Consider the following 22,884-nt stretch of genomic DNA (forward strand, 5'->3'; position numbering starts at 1 on the left):
TGTGCATTCTATCAAAACATCTCATCCTCAAAAAATTGCATTTTCCGTCAAGTCTTTCAAATAGTGGACTTAACTGGGTTAATGATGGGCCGTTTTTCTATGCAGATGATATTTTGACATTCTTTTACGCCAAACATCCCACTAGGTTTTATTGTCCTTTCATAAAACAACAACAAATGGGCTATAACAGGATGATCCATGCATCACTCTCAGTTTTTGGAGAAGAATGAAAATCGTGGCTGTTCTGTTCAGTGGAGGTAGAGAAAGGAGGATTTATTCTCTCAATCTGCAACCTCCCCCCCTCCCAGATCTCGCCTCACAGGTCTAACTCCCTCAGGTACCCTGGCTGTGCCGCTATTGTATTGTTGTCCAGGATGTCCTTCGGCTTCAGGACTTGGTAGGCCCAGATAGGGTTACCATGGTAACGGTTGGCGGGTGGAGCTGCAGCCTCAGTCCTGCCTTGAGCCATGTGTTGAGGAGAAGGAAGAGAGCAGGGTACTGATTCACCCAGAAAGTGTGATTTGTTTTGTTTGGATCACTGTCATTCTGGGATTTCATGCTCACTGGAGGGGAGAAAACGAAATAGAAATTTTCCCCAAAAGAACATTGCCAAAAGTTACCGTGTAAAGCCTGAAAAGTTGATCTTTTGCACAAAATCGTTTTTTAAATGTGCACCTGCATTGTCCAGCCGAAAAAGGCAGTCTTAAAAGGAAACAACCATTTCTTTGTGCCCTAAATCCAATTAATCCAGTTGTGTGCGAGCACTTTCCTTATGAACTGCCCTGCTGAGGGCCATTCATAGGAAATCAATGGCAACTGCACCGCTCTGCTTGTGACTGCAATGACCAAAGAGCTAACAGCAGTGACAGACACCTAAGAGTGCGTAATGAGCCAACACGGGAGCCTTGCACACCGAGGCAGGCAAATTTTTTGAAGTCAAGTTTTTTTTGCGCCCACAAGAGGATAATCTCTGCCAGCTGAGAATCACAAATATCAAAAACAGGAACAAGAGCTGTGTCTGAAATGAGGACAATTCAAACACGGCGCAGGCAGTGCTTCACCACCAAATTGGCCTTTTCTGGTGGAAGGTTGAGCGCACCGTCCGTCAGTGCTATGAGGCGCTGTGTGTGGGAGATAGGGGAGGGGGAGCCAGAAGGAAACGGGGAAGATTAAGATCACCTTTTTCCATTTGCTGCACTCTGAAATGAAATGGACATCCCAGGTGTGTGGGGGAGCCCGCAGAGAGAGGAGAGCAGTGGAGTGTTAAGGTATCTCATTTTTTCCTCCTTCTCCCCCCAAAAAAACATATCTTGGGGGGACTATAACGAAGCAGGTGAGGGCAATTTTGACAACAAAAAACACGCTTTACTGATATGTTTCAATATTTTCCATTTTCCTGTTGGTGATGAAAAAGTCTGGATTCTTGAAATTTTGTTATTTTAGTCAGAAGTTATCTCCAATCGAAAAAAGTTAAGACTACATTGAATAAATAGCTTATTGCATTCAGCCATACAACCATTATTTACATTAATTGCACCTTAAATGAGGAAATAACAGTTATTACAAATAAATAATAAAAAATATATTAATCATTTAAAGTGAAGCAACAAATGCTTAAACCCGTTTTTCATAGGTCACAAAGTGAAAGTGTGATGTCTCAATGATTCAAAGCGGAAGCAGTGGCAGACTCTGAACAAGTTCAAAATGCCAGAATAAAAACGGGAAGTCGTCGTTTTGATTGGACAATAAGATTAGTAGCTTTATAAAGCCTTGACTTTGTCCTCATTTAGCCTATTAACACACAGCATCCAGCATGGTGGCTTGTTGCTTTAACAAAAACATGGCTTAACCCTAGACATTTAAAAAAAATGAAAAGCTAAACTGAATCTCAAAAATTAGTATTCTTGTTTCCCTTGTTTATGAAATGATGAAATTATTTTTCTGCAAAACTGCATTTACATTAACAGTAAAAGTTTTCTTTAGTTTTTCCTCAAGTGATCATTTAATCTTACGTTGAAACAGAGATGGGAGAGTTCTATGGAAGCAGGGAGAGCTCAGGTGGAAGAAGTAAATTGTGTTATTTCTGTCCCACTCAGGACATACACTCTCATTTACTCCAGTGGTTCAGCGAGTACAGATTACGAACGGGACACAAAAACCTACTTTATGACTGGTTCTTAAAGACCCAGTCTTGAAAATTGTGTTTTTGGTGTTTTTACACGTGTTTTTGTGGTATTTTGTGGTCCTACCAAGAAAATGGTGTTTTTTACATGTTCTTTTGGCATTTCTCTGATGATGGCGGACATATATAAAGAATATTAAATTTAAAATTGTATTTGAGTATTTATTTCTAGACTCAGGAGCAGACAATAAAGTGTAATTTGAAAAAGATAGTTGTGACTTAGAAAATGCATTGGGTGGGCCACAAGCTTCCTGCTCTGCTCCATTCTGATGCATCCACTAGAAGATGACTAGATCCATTTAGGTCTTTGTTTTCCTTGTGCGAGCTGGCGTCAAAACTGTACGGTTGGAAAGCTCAATCGAAAAGTAAAGAATCCCATTTGGAAGAAAAGATTTTTCAAAGTGTGGGTTTCAGAAGAGGGCTGCTCGGTGGAGTAGTGGTTAGCCCTCTTGCTTACAGCAAGAAAGTCCTGGCTCAAATCCTGACTTAGTTCTTTGTGTTAGGAGTTAGCATGTTCTCCTTGTGCATAAGTGGGTTCACTTCAGCCTCCTCCCACAAAAACAAGCTTGGTGATTCTAAATTGTTCATGATGTACCGTACCCCATCTTTACCCAACAGTAGCTGGGTTGACCCCAAAAGGGACTCAGCAGGTTCTGAAGATGGATAGATGGTTCCAGAAGACATATGGTGCAATCAACCTAATTTTTATGTCTAAAGCCTCTTCTGTTAACATTGTAGATGTATTTTACTTTCAACAACTTTCTATATGTTATTAATTCTACTCCAATGTTTTTCAACATAGTGGACATTTATTTGCAGATACTTGTTCTCTGTTTACTCGATTTTACAGGTCTGCCACCATTATAGTGAAATTGTGTGAATGAAAAGGATTTGGAATCAACTGCTTTAACTTTTCTCCAGCAGAGCACAAACTGGAAAAAAAACCCAACCAGCAGTGGGTGGTGAGCATCACTGTGAGGTTGGGTGAAGGCAGGACCTGTTCCAAACTATTTCTGGTTGTTCAAAAACTATCGAAACAGTTTTTGTTCCAGGGAAACTGGGCTTTTGACAGCTTCATGGAATCCACCTCGCCTCGGTTCTGCCTGTCCATCAGCATGCCTTGTGCTGCGTTTAAGGGCCCATTTATTAGCTGCGATTTTCTAAACTTGAGTTTGCACAAACAAACAGTGTGGAATAGAAAGTTGAAGAAACCCTTTACTGCCATGCCTATGTCCTGCACTAGTTTTCCACAGCTGCTGCTACAGCCAATTGGGGGGGGCAATGAAAGGGTGGGGTGAATAAAGGGTGAGAGATGAGGAAGGATTGTGGAAGAGGATAGCAAAAGACGTTAGCATGGGTGGGAGTTGCTGGCAGAATCAAGAAGTTAAGGGAGCAATCAAGACTAGTTCGAGCGGTCGGAGGGGGGGGATTGTTTCATGAAGGGGGGCAGGAAGAGGGGGCAGAAGTCAAAGAAGCAAGAGAGAAGGGGAGGGAGAGAAAGAGGGTAGAAAGGGGACATGGAGCTGAGCCAAGGCCCGGTCCAACGCAAAGCTCACGGTGCAAGAATGCCAACAGGGCCCCTCCCACCCAGAACTGCACCGAGGAAACAAGGGAGAGCCAGAGGGGAAAGCGGGGAAACATTCTGAAACAATAAAGCCATGACTGACCACAGCTATGTGCAAATATGCACAAAAAAACGGAGCAGAAGTGTTTAGTGATGTGAGCATTTCCTGTGTTTTCCATGCAATGGCTGCTGCTGGCCTCTCTGCTGTGGCTCACTTCTCTCTTCTGAGCCTCTGGACGCCCCAGCGTGACACATTGGCCTAATAACCGGCCTGTAACTGCTGGGTCACAAGCATACAGCTCTATTACCTCCTCTGAGTTTCTGAAGCTGGAAAATATGAATTTAATCCAAGGTTCATCCACTTGAAGTCCCACTCCGATCATCTTTTGATCTATTTTAAAAGCGTTCCCAATGATCTTTTAATTATTATGCCGTTTTTAGCCAATAAGTTTTCTAGAAAATAGTTTCTGTAGAGTGGCAGTAGTTTTTTTTTTTTTTCATTCACCTGAGTGGTGAGCAGGACTATTGATGTTGTGTAAGCCAGGCCCCACACAGCTTACGACCCCTGCACACCCCTAACCCTAACATTACTGGTGCAACAAAAATGGCAACCAATATCTGAGCTTTCCAGCCGTCCAGATTTAAGCCGGATGCCAGATCGGATGAGAAAACACAGACGTACATGGATCTAGCCGTCTGCAAGCAGATGCATCCGAGTGGAGTGAATCAGGGAGCTTCTGGCTTGCCGTAGGAGCTTCTACACCCCACCTGATAGCTTCTTCGTAGAGCACTTTTGTCTGCTTTTAATAAAGACATACTCAGAAATGCAGTGTTGAGCTTCATTTTCTTTAAAAATGTCCTCCATCATGAGAAAACTGCTACAAGAACATGTTAAAAACATCAAAAACACGATTTCAATCACAGTGGGGCTTTAAAATAGGCATAAGAAATATGTTTTTACTATCTAGAGGGATTTTTATGAGCATTTGTAAAATCCAGATTGAAAGCACCCCAATTTGGTTTGCAAACAGCACAGACACAACAGAGCCGCAGCTGAATCACAGCTGGCTTTAAATCTTAACCCCGGTCTGATTCACGTCGAGCAGAGTCTATGCATGACCTCATCTACTTGGCCTAATTCTTGCTTGAGAGCTATTCAAATACTGTAGTTCCCTGTAGAGTTAATACTTAAAGAGAAACTTCACAGAGCAAAGTAATGGTACTTGTTTTGGTCAAAGGTCCAGCAGACTTCAGCCCACTCAGCGCCGTCTCGCAAAGCCAGACGTTGCTCTGCTGCATAAATAATAAACCGCCACAGCTGCAAACATGCACAAGCATAGTGAGAGATGATTAACATGGAATGGGAAAAAGTGTTGGTGCTTTAAGTAATAGCTGTTACACACTTTAGCAAGTTGCGTCTAATTAGCCAGTTTGTAGCAGGTGATGCAAAGCTTGATGTTCGTGCCGTAAAAAGAACAAATGTTGAGACTCCAACTACGAGTTCTTGTTTTTCTATTGTTGGGTAATATTTAAACTTCAACTCCGATCATCTTTTTATCTATTTTCACAGCGTTCCCAATGATCTCTTTATTAGGATTATGCCGTTTAAGCCCGAATCCAAAAACCTGCTGTTTTCTGAGACATAGTTTCTGCAGAGCAGCAGTAGTGAGTTATGGCCGGGACCGCTAGCGCAGAGGAACCCGACCCCTTTCCCCTCCCCAATGCAGAGAGCTCAGAGCAGGAAACTTGGCATTTTTTCTGGCTCAAATACAAACTTTTTCAAACAGCCTACTCCTGATTCACAAAGATTTAAATAAAGAATACTCAGAAATGCAATTTTAAGTGGAAATTTCTTCATGTATGTTCTCCATCATCAGAAAATTGCCCCAAAAGCGTTAAAAACCACAGTAAGTAGGAGTGTTTAGCGCTCAGACAGCTGAGGCAAATCTACCAAACTCCAAGGCTTCAGAGAATATTTTTCTCCATGATGCAACCAGATTTTTTGGCCTATCTCCACATTTTTATTTCATGACCAATTCACCACTGTTTTTTTCCCATCCTCTGATATACATCACTAACAATTTATCGCCAGACTTTTTTTTTTTTTCTACAGCTCCGGAAGGAGAATAACATTTACTTTCACACGACAGCAGAGCTTACTCATAAGTTACAGTAAGTGACCTATTTACCAAACCGATGGATTTCCCCTGTTACGTTTCCTACCCCCAAAAACCAGACGCAGCAGGTAAACAGTGATGACGGCGCTTGTCATGCGTGGATCTTGTGTTGACAGAGTGTGCTTTCCCAAGGCGGTCACTCCTGGATGTACTGATATAGACTGAGTTTTTTTTCTTCTTATCATTCTTGGCACTTTGTGAATGGTCTCAGAATGTCCATTTCATACGCTGTGTTTCTCTTTGGTGCAAGTGAAGTCTCTGAGATGCTTCTGGGACATTTTTTAAGGGGGTTAAAGAGTGCATAGTCCTGCTACTTTGCTGCTAATAAAAGTACAGACTTCTGTAAATGGCAGCATACACATACATCGTGCAGCGTTCATGCTTCACTCTGTAAAAAGCAGAAGGCAGAGACAGAGACGAAGTCCACTTTAAGGCTAAAAAAACCCCCAAAGATGCACTCAGCTGATGCTTTTACTGCACAAACTTCTGCTCATATCCTCAGAGAACAAAACCTGTTCCACAGAGAGAGAATAAAACAGTAATTATAACCAACCTAAACATGTTTTGGCGGTTTTTGAAGAGACAGAACTCACTTTATAAGAACTGAAAAATACACCAAAGTTTAGAAAACTTGAGGTCTTAAGGAGAATATTTTTAAAAAATAAAAGAAAAAACAGTTTTTGAAGATTTGGGAAAGGCATTGGTCACAACTGCCCTTGCGGGTGGATATGGGCAAACCTGTGTGGGGCACACAGGGGGGGGGGGCTTACAACATTTTAGGATCTTAGACCACAAGGTCAGTCTGTAGTGCAAAAATGTTCATGCATATTTTTTTTTTCTAAGGGCATGACCTGTAGCACACCGTTAGACAACATGTAAGGGTAGGTAGGGGTGAAGTAGGTGAGGGTACAGATTTGATCTTTTTTCGGTTCCCCCCGAACCCCGAGTACTGCGCAAAGAGCCTGTTCGTGCCCTTCAAATAACATGTGTGCACTTTGTGCAAACAACACAAAATACAGCTCAGTTTTCATGTTTTTATAAACCTCTTAAACGCATTCCCTTCTATTGACATCAAGTTTGCTTGAAACCCAATATCTCTCTGACTGCCATAAAAAAAAAAAAAACATAACTCATTCATGTCATGTTTTTAGTGGTGCAGCAGAGCATCAGTGAAAGAGTTTTTGTTAAACAAACTGAAACACATTAAGTCGACTGGAGGAGGAAGAACAAAGTGAAGGATTTATCCCCATTTAAAAAAAGAATGGCATGGTCGTGAAAAAGGCCAATCCCTGGCAACAATATGGCACTGACACACTGACAGTGAGAAAAATACAAAAGCAAGAGTAGTACTATTGAGTCACTTGGGGTCATGGCAGCATGGAAACAAAAGAAACATAAAATAAACATTTGTTACACCTACAGAGTAATAAAACCTTAAAATATTAAATTATGACAAATATGTCTTCAGTTTACCAACAGAAATCCAGCCTTTAACATGCACATATATTCGTAGCTGCCTAAGTCTAAACAGTATTATGTTGGCATGACAAAACTCAACAAGGAGAAACTTCCTGTTTGAGGCTGGTTGGAATACAGAAGCAACTGGAGCCCTTTTATTTTACATACTAACCTCTAGGCGGCGTCTAACACAAACCTCTTTAACCCAAATGGAAATTTGGCCAAATGCTTTTTATCTTTTGCCCCTGTGGATACATTTTATAGTATTCCCCCGTATTCGCGGGGGGGACGGACCAGTGACCCCCTGCGAATACGAAGAACCACCCCCATCCCCTATCGCGCGAAGAATGTCTGTCGTCGATCCTTAAACCCTTCTGAAACATTTCTGATTCTTTGTGAAACGTTTTAAAAAAAATATTGGCTCAACATAGTTTTTTAATATTCAGATTAATAGACTGTACTGTAGCGTACATTATGACACACATTGGGAGGTAAAACCAGGAGCCCATGCTTCCTGCTTCATCATTCAAGTGTGAGAGGTCAGGTTTCATCCATATTAAACACCGGATGATAATTATTCTCCACGATTATCTTCCTCAGAGTATCAGAATATTTTCTGACTGCGTCTAAGTCAGCTGATGCCCTTTCTCCATGCAGGGATACAAACTTCGGTTGGTAGCGATGCAGGAATGCGATGCAGGAATGCGATGCAGGAATGATGTGAAATATTCCCTTAGCAGCCGACGGGGAAGCTGACGGGCCGGCGTGCTCTTCATCTGCGGTCCCTTCCTCAGAAATTCCCGCAGCACCTTCTTTGGATGCAAAAGTCTCATATAAGCGTCTATGTCTGAGCTTTTGTGATGGACTGGAGAAGTCATGTGATTGAAAAAGAAAAAAACTTTGAATACATAAAGCCGCAAAAATTGAAACGCGAATAAGCGAGGGAACACTGTATGCAAATTTTCTAAAAGCTGGTGTTTGGCTACTATCAGCACGTCAAATTAATCAATTATCATTTAGGCTGCAGCTAATGTAAATTATGTTTTGTAAATTAACTTTTATGAATCTCATTATAGTTTATTTTTATTTATTTTTCAATTAAGTTGCTTTTGGTGGATTTTTTGCCCATAAAACTAGTAAGTGCCCAAGTAAAAATAAAATTAGGAAAAATTCTTAGAGAAAAATGTTCAACTTTTCTTCTGACCTCCTTGGACAAAATGTTGATAAAAGTAAAGATTCAGACAACTTGTAGCTCCAGAGATGTAACACATTAACAGTCAATGCTACCCTTTTGGTTTTTGACTTTTACCGAAACTTTTTCCTCCAGTCCACTTTTACACACCAAAGTATCTTTATTCCAGCCTGGTTAACATGCCTTGTAGGAACAGGCTCAAATGTGCCAGCATTTTAAGGCTTTAAATGTGGGCTCCTGAATATAGCATTAGCATATTTATTCTGCATTTATTACATAAATTGGAAACATCTTTATTTCGACTCTTTTAGGGGATTTATTTTCTTGTCCTACTTGGTTGTGGTGACAGTCTTTGCATTGTGGGTGTTAACTTCCTTTAGGGGACAAAAAAAAAAAGCTAGTTCCTGTGGTATTAACCACCAGTTAGGTTAAGTTCCAAGAAATAGACGGAAGTGATGGAAACACAACTGTCTGTGAGAGAAAAACGCAGAAAGTACAATCACCTGAGAAGAAATCACCTCCATTTATAGATGTGATAGTCCTGTAAATACACAGACGACGCACAATACACACGTGCACACTTGTAAGGCCCACGGAAGTTCCCATATTCTACTGGATTGCCCTTGGGTCCTTGCTATTTCTGCCAAGGGGAGATCCTGTGTCAGTAATCCTGTCAGGATGAGGGGGATGAGTTTGCCGGATGCAGCTCAAGTCCACTCCCTGCACCAGCACACACAAGCACAAACACACACATTTGGAACGTGTCACCACCAAAAACTAAAACAAAAAACTAAGCTAATGTTTTTCCCCCCAAAAAAATCAAGTTTTGATCAATAAAGCAGGGACCGTAAAGTCTGCACAAACAGTTATTCTACAGCATCTGTCGGTGCCCACCACTCCCTAATTCATTTATATGTTTAAAGGAACAGAACAGTTGGAGCATGCTCAGGCCCCAACTAAGCTCCGTGAGAAGTGTGAGACACCTCAAGCAGTGAGACTTGAGGTGTTAACTGTTGTTTAAGATCAACAGTTAACCGGAGCTTCGGCTCCCGTGTTGACAGTCTCTCGACTATCACAACTCTTCAGCCGTTTACGCACCTTACAGTAATCAACTGTTTATGCAATCACAGCGAATTCTGTTGCAGAGAAATCTGTCTTTGCGCCATTACGCAACATTTTGCGTTGGTAATTTATTGGATATCGGAAAAGTCAATTTGAAAAGCCACTTTTCTATGAGTCAGAATCATGTCGATTGTGTAAACAATTGAGGAGCTACGGTATGTCAAAGAGTGTGAATTATTTAAACCTTAGTCACATGCACCCATTCGAGGGATAACGCCTACGGGTGCTGTGGGTTTTGGGGTTGTCAGGGCCTGTGGAGGGAGGAGCAGCTGCATCTAAACCCTTGTCCTATCTTTTGGGGTCCAGATGACCCCACCCTTACATTGACGTGCAATCCTACCATGATAAAGGTTGAGAGGATTTCATGTAATCTATGGACACCAGTGAAGATCATTGAAAAAAAAAGGTTCGGTGCACTGTCTTGTGGGGTCCAGATGACCCCACTCCCAACGTTGGGAGTGGGGTCATCTGGACCCCACAAGATAGCACAAGGGTTAAAAAGAGCACACGTGTCTTGCAGGTCCCTTGAAGCTCGTGCAACCACCTTAACCCTTGTGCTATCCTAGGCACTTTAACATTGGGAGTTGGGTCATCTAGACCCACTAGACAGTGCGCTGAACCTTTTTTCTTCAATGATTTGTGAACCTCACTGGTGTCCATGGATTACATGAAATCTTTCCACCTTAGGGTGGGGTCATCTAAGATAGCACAAGGGTTAAGGGCCGTCATGGGGCCCCCTTCATACAGTACTCCAGTCTTAAGTAAGGTGGCTCCTTACTGATCACGCATAATGCTGCATGCACGGGGTGTGCAACTGACACGCAAGTGCCCATAAGATGTCCGCACAAACTACACATACACCTTTGACTAACACTAATGGGCTCCCTGCTCACTGAGTTGAGGAGTTGAAAAAAAATGTAAAATCCTTTTGACGTGCCTGCGTCTCACCTACTTCCCCCCCCTTACTTATTTGTAAATTTTGCTTATGTGTTCACTACAACCTGACGCCTGCAGCATGGCCATAGAAAGAAATGTGCATGACCATTTTTACCTGATTGGATCAACAGGTTGTCTATGATCTCAAAATTTCTTGCGGGCCATCTACTCTTGCTCAGTTTTCCCTTAGAGTCAGCCCTTATCCATATAAGGGGGCAGCCGGCAACATGGTTAAAGGGTTCATCGTAGAGCTGTGACGGTGTGGGATTTTTGACCAGTCATGGCTAACTCCTTACGGAGTGAAGGAGAACATTAATAAAAGGTTGCCCCCAGAAGAACGGTGATTGATTCTTCATTAAACCGCTCTGGAGTAGATCTGTGACTGTGTGGGATTTTGATCACTGCGGGGATGAAGCAGCAAGAATCGCAGTGTCAGAACTCTTGCGCGCCCCCCCAACACAAAGTCCGCATCGCGCACTTAAGGACGCACAGAGCTTGTAATGGAAATGAATACAATGGAAATTCCCAGAGAAGCTCTTGAAGTTTGAACACAGGATTCGCAGAAAAAGTAAGATATTTGCAAAGATGAATGTGTTTATTCTAGTTCAAATCACCCACCATATGCAGAACTTTAAAAACAAAACAAAAGGGGTGCGTGCGTTGAGTTCATCAACTTACCAACATGCAAGTTAGCCCACATTTACTCCAATATTAGATCATCCAAATTCATAACAGAAGGAAACTTACATAAAGTTGGATCTACATGGCGAGTTAAGGTTTTATTACCTTAGAGTTTCATTTTAGATTGGACTCAAAACGCATATAAACAACAGTACAGACCTTTAGCTGACAGGCCAATGTCGAATTCACAGCTTTGAAAATCTGTTTGTCCCACGCATGTCAGAAGAGACAAGGTTTGGTGACATTATATTCTACCAAACTGGCTTTGACTAAAAAACTCTCAAATCTGCCCTTCAGAATCCAGCGACTCAGTTGATTTCACATTTTGTCCATCTGTGTTACAGTTACCACGTAAGGTGACCAGGTTGTCTTAGAGACGCATAAAGACAAACCTTCCACACGTGCTGAAATGAACACCCACGGTATTTTTAGGATCACCAAGTTGTCGGACTGCAGATGAAAAGCCGAACTCTAGAAGAAAACTCAGAGAAAGCTCAGATGAGAGGGCTAACAAAAAACCTGCTCCTTGGTCTGGGTTGCTCTGAGTTTTCCTGAAAGTTAAAGACCATCCCGGCGTCACCATGACCACCACAGTGTGAAACTGTGGGAGACGAAGAGTCTGTTTCAAGAGGAAACAGTCAAAGCAAAAAGAAGACTCAGAACTGTCTGGTTTGTTGGTGTCAGTCTGTGTGTCAAATGCACTTCTTCAAAAGCTGACTTCCTGAGACACACACACACACACACACACACACACACACACACACACACGTTTGCAAACGTCGTGAACTCTGCTTGCACCCACAATAAAGCCTGTTTTTTTAGATTCCGACGTAGACGCTCGTGATCACAAGGTCTCCCAGCATTGAAGCTCTGCCCATGAACAAAGAAAATGGATGCCCATTCAACGCAAACAGCCACCCCCACACGCAAACACACACACACACACACACGGAGTGCGTGCACAAACACATGCTTCTCCAAAGCACTCCACAGAGAGGTAAACAGAAGAGTCTGACATCCTCTTGCATCATGTGCCTCAAATGCTGCAGAGAAACAGCTAAACAAGCTGCAACTGTGACAGCTCTGAAATGAGGTGGAATTACTCAAGTGAGCGTTAACTTCCAAGTCAAAGCAATTTGTGACACCATTTCAGACAATTTGTGTCCAATTGAGGACAAATTTGATGTGATCGTAAAAAAAAAAAAGAATCCCTTAAATATTCATCACAAGTCGGACTGAGAGTAGCATTTAGAAGACCGTGTGACTGGACGCCTGCAAAAGGGCTTGTAGAGAGATATTTTAAAAACAGTCCCATTTAGGAATAATCCAGTGACCTCGCAGGAACCCTGGACACTGGCTCTGCTTTCTAAAACACAGTAGGGTTAGTAGTTGGTGATCTAAAAGTAGATCTGCACAGAAAATGTATTTGCAATAGGTGTATCAAAAAAGACTGCGATAAACGGTTGCATGCTAAAACATTCTCATGGTAGCTCGAAGTATTTAACGCATCAACTAAAGCCCTGTATGCATTGGACCAATCGGATGGACGCCTTCACGTCGTTGACTAATTGGGCTAAGCATTGCTTTGGATTTTTCTCATTCTTTAGACATCCAGGGATATGACGGTAGTAAATCTTAAAAGAAGGTCTTAGAAGTAAAACATGTTTTTCTTTTACATTTCTATGGTGATGTCTAAGGATCTCTGGGCTGAACTGTGCGCAAGAGAGTGAGAGATAAAGCCGGAGAGAGGTCGCTCCAGCGGATCAATAGAAAATGCACTCAGTGACTCTGTACCGGTCTCTTATTTACTCTCACTTCACAGGTCTTCGCTGGAGGTGACCGCACTGCAGTACTTAAGCATTTCAAGCTGACTACATTGAGCGAATCTATATCTACACAGCAGTCCCTGTAAATTCAAAAAGAGGATATGGTCAAGTGATGCCACATGAATGCTGTTTTGATAGGAAATCAAGGGTGTAATGATTCATTTTAATAATGATTTGATCTATATCATATGTTGTGGTTGCTGATACGATTCAGTTGATTTTGGTTCATTTCAGAACGATTCGAATCACTGACCTAAAATCTCACATCTTTAGCCAAACATTTAACTATTGTGGCTCAGAGATAAATACCTGGGTACTGAACAGAGCAGGTGAAGTTTTACAGATTCCTTGTGTAAATTAAATATGTGAACAAGAATTAATGTCAAATCCATTCAGTTGCATAAAGTTTAGCCCACTGCTATTTTTCCATATCAAAATAATCCAAAAGGGAACATGATTAGAACATTCTACCACACTGTATGGTCACATGTCTTTGATAAATTGAAAGTGTTTCCACACACTGGACTGGAATGATTGACTGGTCATTTTTTTCTGACATCACATGCCGCTGTGGTCATTTTTACTTTATAGTGAAATGAACCTACCCTTTCTCAACCCAAATGGTATTTTCCATCATCTCTTCAAGCTTTGTTAAGACATTTTATCCATGATTTTATTTATTTATTGTCTCAGCGCTTCGAATAACAAAATCATCTTAACTCTCACCGATGTACGGTACAGCACTTTTAGATACCAGTCCCCTATTTGGAGGTTTTGGTATGGTTGTCTTTTTTAAACTTTTAAGTTGTCAATAGTTTTAGTCTTTTTTTAAGTTTATGACACTTGGTACTTTTATGTCACTGTTTTTAAACTTGTACCATCATGAATGCTTTTTTATTTTTATTCTAAAGTCTTTTATTTGTTTTGTGTGTATTGCGGCAATTGGACCTTGAGTCTAATAATAAACGTTCGTCTTCTATCAATAAAATCAATTCATCTCATTTTGAAACTTTTTAAAATGGTATTGGTCGATTGGTTTCAATCCTGCCTCAGACAGATCGATGTGGTTGGATCGAAGGAATAGAAATCGAATAATTGATTAATTGTTACACCCCTATTGGAAACTAAAAGGAAACATGCTGAATATCAGAGATGGTGGTTTGCACTGGGTCACTTAAAAGGAAGAAAATGGAAGAGCATCCTTACAATGACCTGCATCTTTCCCACAAGAAGCCAGCCACCCTCCCCAGTGGTGACAGTACACTCCTGTCCTAATGGGAGACTCTATGAGTAGGCTTCTGCCTTTTATGCCCTTAGGCTCTAGCATGTATGGGCTCTTGTGTCCCTCCTGTATGCCTGAATGCGGTCCCCCCTTCCCCCAACATATGCACTATGTACATTCTATTTACCCCTAACGTCTAAATGCATCAGAGCACATGTGCGCTCACTCGCACTCTCAAAGATCGACCTAGATGTTCTACATAAACTGTACGATGCCAGAATGTGCGGGCCCCGACACACTGACTCATCTCCGGCATCTCCTGCGAACCACTCACGTAGAAACAATATCAGCTGAAAAACTTTTTTTTCCCTTTGCTCTTCTGCTCCTTTGTATTTTCCTCTCTCTCTCATTCAACAAGCAGTGACAACCGTGGTCACAGTAGGCGAGCATTTAATAGTCTTGCAGAGTCCTCCTGACTGCATCACAGAGTGCCTACCCTCCACCTAACCTGACACTGCTGTCACAACAAAATGCATGCAAGCCAGCCGCATATGGAAGTAGACAATAATGAAGCGAGGGAAATATTTTAACATGCTGACACTAGTTACATCAATAGTGATGTTATGTTTTTGCTCTGAGAGGTCCCCCCACCCCCCTCCTCCTGGTTTGACCCATCCCGGCTCTCCAAAGCCACTTAACAAAAGCCAGCAGCTGTGTTTAGCTCTGCTGTCCGTCAGCCCACGCCTTCACTGTGATTATTTTTCTCCTTTTTTAAAGCTGTTGATACCTGGTTGAAGCAGGTAACAGAGAGCAGATGTGACGCCTCCGGGTCGAGCTCACATCTGCCTGCGTTGGAGTCAAAGACCCACCAGATAGCCACAGCCTCCCAAAATGGATCCCACATGCCGTTCACATAACGTTCTCTTGCTTACAGTTGACCCACACTCCACATGGAAACAAAGTTCACAGCCGTGCGTGCTGCTTCCTTACACAGGTCTGTAGAAGGCATCTAAACTGACACGCAGCTGACGACAGGCTCTGCAAACTGTTTTCTGCAATAAGCAATAGGGGAGATGGTCCAGAACGCTCCGCAAATGCTGGCATGAAACACTTCCATCCTCTACCTTCTTTTTTCTCCTGCCACCCCTCCACCAACCTTATGTGGGTAAGGCTGATGACATGCAGCGAGACAGGAAATGTTGCACAGACTGAGTCGTTCTCCTGGCACACCTTTCAAACCCAGCTGTGGAAACACGTCAGGCCACTTTAAACGAAGAGTCTGGGGGTGAGTTCTGTAAACCGCGTCACTGTCAGACAGATCTGACTGTGCATCTGTGAAGATGCTATCGTTCAGGCAGGCATCACGGCCGAACCATTAACTGTACATGAGAGCTGGACTGAGTGACTCCTCCCCCCTGGCGTTTCAAATAGTAGCTGCTGGCTCTGTCATTCTATTTATCAGAATAACCATTCTTGCTCTGATGCCTTTTTTATCAAGATGTTCTTGTTAATCTTTATTAAATGATAATTTTTTTAATGATGCCTTTTCTGCAGTCCAAGTATTTCAAGTTATCAACTCACCAATCAGATGCAATAAGAAAAGTATGTGGTTTCACAACAAAACCTTGATTGACATATTCTCTCAAGCCCACTTTCAGTGGTAGAGGTGTGGCTTTTCAACAAGCTCACTCCTAATTGGCGAGAATGGTATTGAATTAAATCAATGGTCCGTATTCCGAAAAATTTGTTGACTTTATTTAGTTGGAGCCGGGAGAAAGTCATTTTCTATGGGTGACACCACAGTTACTCTGTCTAGTTTCTTATGCAGTCAATGCGCAAAAGGTACCGTCTCCTCCTACACTGTCGGATTTCCTGATCATTCAAATTAAAAGTTCATGTGGTCCGCAGTATTTTCCCATCTGAAGTGAACTATCGCAACATTCTGTATGTGTTCCTTTCCTCTCTGTTTACACACTCAATCGTACAGTTACTGGAAGTTGCACAACACTCTCTGTCAGTCGCTAAACACACATTTGCGGCGCTCTGTGTGCCTTAACTCAATCGGGTAAACAAACGTGGGTTGGAGGCTGAGGTCAAAGGTTTAGCCCACCTGAGAAAACACACAGGGAGGGAAGCATTTTAACAGGCAAATGGCAGTGAATGCACTCAAAGTCTATCCAGCTTTGGCTCCATCCTGTTTAGGAAATTCAGGACTCCTGGAGAAGGGATGTTTTTTTAGAATCGAAAACCAGAGGGGACCTTTTTGACTCTCAGCTCTTTCCTCTGGCCTCAGTTTACAGTTAGAGACTCATAAATCCAGCTTATACTGCAGTCTATCCGCAATCAATGCCGATACACTCCATAACACCCACTCCAATCAATGAGCAGTCACTCAATATGCTAGCCCTTAACCCAGCTGATTAGGGGTAATGCTGACGACTCATCCTTCTGAGTATGAATAAGTGCCTATATGTGTTGTTAGTATGACCAACTGCAACACGCCACGCCTTCCTGGAAGATCTAATCTCTCAACGGGAGATCAATTTGTGATTTGTGGCTTATAGAGGATGAGGAAAAACTTGCCAAGCAATTAAAATCCTTAGCAAAACGGCGTTGATAGACAGCCTGTCTGAAGGTGAATGGGTTTTTAATTGAGTCCCCCTCCACCACCTGTACTGATCTTTTCATAGATTTTTTTCTGCAATTTTGCATGCATTTATTTAGTTTTTTGTACAATGCACGTTGTTCTGCATCCTGATTGGCTGTTGACCTTGTCAATCAATCTCTACTGTGACGTGTCTACTGTCCTGAATGCGTTCGTTTTGCCAAATCTCCATAAATCCTTGATTGCAATCAGATCCTTGTTTTCATTCTCTAATACAGGACTTATTTATCTATGAAGGTTTGAACATTGAGAGTTTAAACAAGAGGAATAAGTGTGAAAATGTTCATGTCTATCTGAGAAAAGTGTATAAACTGTGTAGTGATGAGCTTTACAGCCTTAAAACATCTATAATCCTCCTTTGTGGTTAATTTTAGAATGTAACCCCGTATTAAACGAGGGGACACTGTACTATAAAAGCATTTAGCAGACCCTGTATCCAGAGAAGCTAATAGTACAGGCAGAGGGCGGTGGAGTTAGGTGTCTTGCACAAGGACAGTGATCGACAGGCCTGGAGTTTGAACCCACAACCAACCAATTGGGAGGCAGCTGTACAACACTGGTGAGGCTTAAATTCGTTTTGATTGTAAGTGCATGCCACAATCAACCAATACGACAAGGAAAGAAAGACATTTTAAACAGCTACAGCCTCATGTCTAAAATTCTTGCTGCTTTTACTTAGTGGTGGTAAGGTTATATTGATTCATTAATCTAAATGTTATCAGATCAGATTAGCTGTGAAACAGGGTAAAACACACATGATAGTAACTCCCGAAAGGACATAATGAAATAGCAGACTTCCACACACATCTGAGAGATTATCTGAATTAAACACAGTATTCATGTGGCCACCAGTTGTCCCTAAATTTAACTTGTTTAGCTTTGTTAAATGTTTTGTTGGATTGGAATATATTAAAAAGAAAAATAAAGTCAGTTTCCACTAAAATTTTCATTCTTGTTTGACTTTCAATTGACTAAAAAACGTTTTTTAAAAAGCTAGGTCCATCCATCTACCTGTCATCTGAACCCACCCAATCCATTTGGGCTCACACTGGAGCCTTTCCCAGCTACTGTTGGGTAAAGGTGGGGTAGGTGGACGGGTCGCCAGTCCATTGCAGAGATTAATTTAGGTCAAATTAATCAGTTTCATAGACAAACCATTTATCAACTCCTTTCATTTTTATATGAAATGTTATAACAAATGGTTCAAATACAAATGTTCCTTTGTTTGTGTATAGAACACAGCCTTTCCTTTGACTTCTCACTCAGCTTCTCGCCCAACATGAATCATAAGTGAAGCAATCAGAATGGCAACAGCTTCTTAATTTAGCAGTAAATAAAGACTATAAGGCCCGTGGGATGGGCTGCACTCAACCCCGCAACTAAGTATAAGCTAAAGAAAGTACCATAAAAGGAAGTTTGAAAAAAAAACTAGATTTACTTCAGTTTTGATTTTTTTTTTTTTAAACTGGAAGGAAATGGAGTTGACTAGGGCTCCACCATATGAGGAAAACTTGTAATATGCGATATTGGTGATCAATTTTGCAATGGCATAATGGCATAATGAAATGGCAATATGACTTAAGATGCATAAACAAATAGCAAAATAAAAAAACAATACATTTCAATTTCACTGCAACAGTTTTATCGAAACAAAAGTCACTTTACTTGACTTGTGCTAAAAAAACGACCCACGTCTGCATAGGAAGCGGGCATCCATAGGGCTACATTCAGTTTGGTCAGTGGCGTGAAGGGGTCCATCTGATTGATCAAATGTATAAATGACTTTCGTTTGTTAGATCCACTAAGCTACCAAGACATTGTCTTAGCATGTGTGTAAACCTTTAAAGTAACCATTTATTGCAGTTTATGGCGTCTTTTGCATTTCGCGTAGAGGACATGCAGGTATCACGATGACGATACATTTTCAATTCAAATTTTCGCTTCGATTTTCCTAGGGATATATACATCGATTAATCAGTTACACCCCTACTTTATGAACATCCGTTACCTGTGTCAAACTTTCACAACAAAAGCCTCTTCTATTCAGTTTTTGATGAAGTTATGACACTGTCGTTGTCTCAGCAACGGATCCTTAAATGATCTGAATGAAACTTCCATTTGACCACAGATATGATTCAGTGATGCAGTAAATAGAGGAGACTTTTCTAATTTCATCACTCCACCTTATTTGTTGCATCAGATAAGAGGAAACTACATCACATTAGTATTACGACACCCCTCCAAAAAAAGCACCTTTAAATAATTGTGTTTTTGCTTTGGCTCGTACACAAAGTGGAGAGACTGTCCTGTAGAGGAGGTGAGAGTGTTTTCGGATCCCTGCGAGTGGGTTTAAGTGAGACTTTAAACAGGCGCTAATCTCCTTCACCAAACATCCAGGCGCTACAGGAGGTCCTATTCACACACACACACACAAAATCCACAACCTTCTGCAGAGACAGATAGACCAACATCTCTATTATTATCCCAGTTTTTATTAGACTTGTGTCAAGAACAGCGGCTGTGAAACTTCCACAGTGTATTGATCAGCGGACTTTCTATGGATGAGAAGTCAGGTTGCGGACAAAGGTGATAGCGATCGTAAAGTCCCAGAGGTCAGAGCAAAGTTTCCACATCAAACTCTGCAGCGCAGGCCAGTGATACCCCCCCACCCCCCTCCCTGTTTGCCTCCTGCTTTCCCTGTCCTTCCCTCCCACTCTCCACTGCCCACCCAGCCCTCCGCACACAAACTCTCACCCTCCTCCTCCTCCTCTTCCTCATTGGATGTACAAATGCCTTTGCTGTCAGCTCTGCCCTGGTCTGCTGTAATTGAAAATAACAGCCAAGGGCCAGCCCCCGGCCACTCTCCCCCAGCCCGGTGGCTCTCTGCCTGGATGACAGCCACCCATCAATACCAATGACTATTACCCTGGAAGTGAGAGCGCCGCCGCTGATGACATCCAAGACACCACCCCTGCAACCCTCCCACACAGCCCCCCCCCCCCCCCCCCCCCCTCGCTCTACACACACACACCGCGTGTCCTTCCGCTGCTACCCGAGCCTCCTAATGGTTAACCCGTTGCTAACTGCCCTATCTGCACACACTGGTGAATGCACACACATTACACACTCACAACTCTCCAAACTTGCACAAAACTCTGACAAGCTCTAAACTTTTTCCTCCTCCACCCCCCTCCCCTTCTCTTATAGGAGTCCCCCCCCCCACACACACACACACACCACCACAACCACCACTGTCTCACTTCTCTTGTTCTGCTACCTTCTGAACTTGCTACTGACTTGTGAGAAGAAGCCAAAGATGCTCCGTCTGACTTTGAACGTAATCGACCCCCTCCCCTCCCCTCCCCATCACATTCAGAATAATAAATAAAAAAAACACCACACATAGGTTCGCGTGTCGTCCCCTCTGACCGTTAGCGGACGCACAGGTGATCGGAGTTGTCATGCTCCGAGGGCGCAGTGACAGCTGACTGAACTACGCGCACGCCCGTGCGATGAAGCGCGGAAGAAAATCCACAGACCTGGTCAGAAGCTGCAGAGCCGCAGAGACTCGGAGGCTGCTCTCCTTCCTCCAGTCCTCTCCGTCTCGTCTCCTCCTCTCCGCGGACGCGTGTTGGAGCGCTCGTGACGGCGTGTGCGTGTGAGCGCGGCGCCCTCCCCTTCTGCCTCTCAGCTGCGCGCTTGCTCGGGCACTTCTCAGGAAATGAATGGGAGCGCACAGTGAACTGTTGTACTTGCAAATGACTTACCCCGAGTCACATGATCCGCTAAATGTAGGGTGGGCCCGGCCGGGTGGGTGGGTGGGTGGAGGCTTCGTAAGCAAAAGGGAAGACAATATGCTCTAAGCTTTAACAACATGCATCGAATTACATGGGGCCCCCTCCGAGGAGGTTTCTGACTCCGCTCTCCAACAGCCCCGAACTCTCTGTGCGCCCCCCTCCCGGAGCGCGCCGCTGCGCCCGGGCAGGAGGCAGAGTGCAGCGCCGCAGCACCTCCCAGTTTAAAGGGGACGGAGAGGAAGAGGAAACGGCAATTAGCTCAAATGTTTCACTTTGCAAGACCTCTGAAAAGTGCCGTTTTATTTCCCACTGCGCATGCGTAGTGAAAACCGCAAACGGAAATCCTCAACAATACTACTTTCCCAACTCTTCAAATGGAAATTCCAAAATTGGATTTACTCACTGACATATTATTTAAACAATCAAGAAAAGTGTTAATTTTTTTCTTATTTGCTGAAAGTTTTCTCCTAAAATGTAAATGATAAAGTCAGTTACTTAATTGCACATGGGGTTACTTTCTAAATATATTGGTCACATTTGCAGACTAATATGATCACAGAGAAACTAAATTGTTTAAAGGATCTATTTCATGAAAAATCCACGTTTTGAGCTTTTAAGTGTATTATAATGTTCATTCCTGACAAAAAAAAAACAACCCAAAATGGTATTCAGAGCCATCCATGCACTTCTGAGTACAGTATTCATCTAAAACCCTGCGCTCTGAGCACCAGCCCCTCCCAATCCACAAAAACGAGCAGGTTCTCACATTGTGACATAGATAAGTTAAAACCGCCCCTTCCAGGAAGAGTCTGTGCTGCCAGCACCGCCCCCAGGCTATCACAAATACACACTTTCTCCATCGGAGTTAGCGGTTATTGGCAAAACCATTTCCTTTTATATCCACAATAACCACACCCATCTTTGCAAAAGTTCAGGTGCTGTTTGTTTTCATGCAGGGCAGACATGCTGCCTTGGCCAACTCTAGGTTGACGTTGAGAAATGAGCGGCACCCACAAGGAGCAAAAGGTGGTGCCTCAGAGATCAAGTTGTCTTACTTCTGGGTTTGAAAAAGAACAGTGAAAATAACTCATATTTCATTAAAAAAAACAGTCTTTAGTGTGCCATAGGTAACATATGATCATATTTATGGATATAGTTGAGTTGGATGATGTAGGCTGTCTAATTGGACTTTTCGGAACTGACTGGACTGGTTTATACAGTACAAGGATTTCATAGCTGTACTCACTTAAATAAAAGTTGGCACAGTTGGCATCTTAACCCACCAGCTTCTTGCTGGTGGTTTTGTAGTCCATTCCAGTCTTGTGGAGGTCTGCCATCTTCTCCCTTAAATCCATTGAAAGCTCTTTAGTCTGTCCACGTTGGAGAGATTGGAGTCTGACTGATTCTGTGGACAGGTGTCTTTTCTACAGGTGATTACTCCTAACAGGTGTCTTCAATTCAGGTGAACTGTTACAAGGATATCAAATACACTCAAAAAACGTTCACTTTGAATGAACATAAAAAAATTATGGAAAGGATTTCCACATGATTAGATTGCGTTACTTTAACAAAAATGAATCATGTTGGTCCTACTTAATGTATTTAGGTTGGCTCAACTTAATATATTTAGGTTGGGTCAACTTAATGTATTTAGGTTCAAGCTAATAAATTTAAGTTGATTCAATTTAAATAGAGCAGTTGCACCCAACTTTAAATTGATATTGTTGCTCACTCTAAAAAGAAAAAAGTTGATCCAATTTAATTGAATCACTTCAATTGGTCACACATAAGAAAATTAAGTTTGTTTAACTTAAATTTCTATTTTTTACTTTAATTTTATTTATTCATCTGTAATTGGTACGTTGCTCCAATGTTACAACCAATGGGTCTTTTAATTTTCACATCAATGACATGAATTACCCAGCAAAGTCCCACATCACAAGCCAGGAGCTCAATTACCACGAACTCTGTGTTAAGTATTGGAACATTGACATTTTACCACACAAGGGGGTTGGTCATCATCCTCTACCAAACTTTAACTCATGGTGCAAAAAAAAAATAA

General features: G+C 42.3%; 1 protein-coding gene across 3 annotated transcripts in view; it reads right to left on the minus strand.

The window, feature by feature from the left end:
* The window catches only part of klf12b (Kruppel like factor 12b), a 64,170-nt gene extending 41,951 nt beyond the window's left edge, over window positions 1-22,219 (minus strand). The window contains exon 1 of one of the 3 annotated variants that reach the window (XM_078940035.1): window positions 22,069-22,219. The gene's annotated coding sequence lies outside the window, so the exon portion shown is untranslated. Of the gene's footprint in view, window positions 1-20,454; window positions 20,479-20,564; window positions 21,114-22,068 lie in introns of those variants that run through there. The other 2 variants (XM_011489305.4, XM_078940034.1) reach the window with 2 other exon arrangements.
* Between the last annotated feature and the right edge of the window lie 665 nt (window positions 22,220-22,884).

The sequence above is a fragment of the Oryzias latipes genome, chromosome 21 (genome assembly GCF_053564925.1).
Source record: "Oryzias latipes strain Hd-rR chromosome 21, Olatipes_Hd-rR_3.1".
Lineage (NCBI taxonomy): Eukaryota > Metazoa > Chordata > Actinopteri > Beloniformes > Adrianichthyidae > Oryzias > Oryzias latipes.